Below are 2,326 nucleotides of genomic sequence, written 5' to 3' on the forward strand. Positions count from 1 at the left end.
ACCATGGAAACATTCAGTAGCGCGCGCGCACACACACACACACACACACACACACACACACACACACACACACACACACACACACACACACAGATAAACAAAGAGCACCAAACGTGCCCTTATCACAGACCTCAGAATAAACAATTTAAGTCACTCCCTCATAGGTTCTGCTGACTGATTTCTGTCTCCAGTTCACTCTCAGTGTGCCACACACACACACACACACACACACACACACACACACACACACACACCCCTGATCGACACAGGAAAAGACAAACATTTCAAACATGGACAATCTTGGGAACACCAAGAGTGACTGTATACATAAACAATGTACACATGCGCGCCACACACACACACACACACACACACACACACACACACACACACTCACCCTGCCATGGGATAGGCCAAGGAAAAACAAACACAGGAAACTGTGCGCGCGCGCGTGTGTGTGTGTGTGTGTGTGTGTGTCAGACACACACTGAGCATGGCTGATATGGAAAGAACAATCTTTAATCTGTAATCACCAAAGAACTGATAAGCTTTCCTCTGGGAACGCTAGCCGATTACCGAGCCACTGATGCCTCAAATTACTGCTTAAGGAATTCAGACATAATTAAACAGTGGCACATTTCATATCCTCCTTTACTTTTCCCTGGATATTACAGTGGAGTGGAATCACCGTCTACAATCCATTTAATGCCTACCTGTATGAAACGTACACCACTTTATCAGCGAGCCCGTGCTCTTAAGGGCCATTACGATGCAGTAAGAGACTAGACTTTTGTACACAGAAGCAGAGTCTGAAAGCAGAGACACCAGAATAAACTGGTTCCAGAGCACCATCACTCTCACCCATAATCACACATGCAGCCAATTATACTCGCAAAGCGCTCACCAAAAATCTACCGGCGTGGGGGGGGGGGGGGGGGGTGGGGGGCGGTTACAGATTCATTCAACCCAGACAGACTCCAAGTTAACACCACTAAAAAGAATCTATCCAAACAAAATTCAAACCCTATTTTGTGAATAGTACAATTACACCCCCCACCCCCCAAAATGAAACACTGGTTCCTTTAAAAGCATGCACACACACACACGCGCGTGCGTGCGCGCGCACACACACACACACACACACACACACACACACACACACACACACACACACACACACACACACACACACAATCCATCAATTGTTAGAATTGCAAAAGTTCGTTTTATTTTGCCCCCAGTGGAAATGTGATCTGAGTGCTGTGTGTAATTTCAGAAGCCCCACCCATCTAGGAATGCAGGATGAGACGATGCTCCTCTCCACACCTCCCCTTAGAGTAGACCTCCTCTACACACCTCCCCTTAGAGCAGACCTCCTCTACACACCTCCCCTTAGAGCAGACCTCCTCTACACACCTCCCCTTAGAGCAGACCTCCTCTCCACACCTCCCCTTAGAGCAGACCTACTCTCCACACCTCCCCTTAGAGCAGACCTCCTCTCCACACCCCCTCTTACACCTCCTCTCCACACCTCCCCTTAGAGCAGACCTCCTCTCCACACCTCCCCTTAGAGCAGACCTCCTCTCCATACCCCCCCTTACACCTCCTCTCCACACCTCCCCTTAGAGCAGACCTCCTCTCCACACCCCCCTACACCTCCTCTCCACACCTCCTCTTAGAGCAGACCTCCTCTACACACCTCCCTTAGAGCAGACCTCCTCTCCACACCCCCCCTTACACCTCCTCTCCACACCTCCCCTTAGAGCAGACCTCCTCTCCACACCTCCCCTTAGAGCAGACCTCCTCTCCATACCCCCCCTTAGAGCAGACCTCCTCTCCACACCTCCCCTTAGAGCAGACCTCCTCTCCACACCTCCCCTTAGAGCAGACCTCCTCTCCATACCCCCCCTTAGAGCAGACCTCCTCTACACACCTCCCTTAGAGCAGACTTCCTCTCCACACACCCCCTTAGAGCAGACCTCCTCTCCACACCTCCCCTTAGAGCAGACCTCCTCTCCATACCCCCCCCTTAGAGCAGACCTCCTCTACACACCTCCCTTAGAGCAGACCTTCTCTCCACACCCCCCCTTACACCTCCTCTCCACACCCCCCCTTAGAGCAGACCTCCTCTCCACACCCCCCCTTACACCTCCTCTCCACACCCCCCCTTAGAGCAGACCTCCTCTCCACACACCCTCTTAGAGCAGACCTCCTCTCCACACCCCCCCTTTCACCTCCTCTCCCACAAATTCCCTCTCTGCTAAGAGCTCATTGATATGTGTATTTGGACATCATTGTCCAGAGTGACTTACAGAAGTGTTTTATA

This window comes from Brachyhypopomus gauderio, unplaced genomic scaffold, assembly GCF_052324685.1.
Source record: "Brachyhypopomus gauderio isolate BG-103 unplaced genomic scaffold, BGAUD_0.2 sc348, whole genome shotgun sequence".
Lineage (NCBI taxonomy): Eukaryota > Metazoa > Chordata > Actinopteri > Gymnotiformes > Hypopomidae > Brachyhypopomus > Brachyhypopomus gauderio.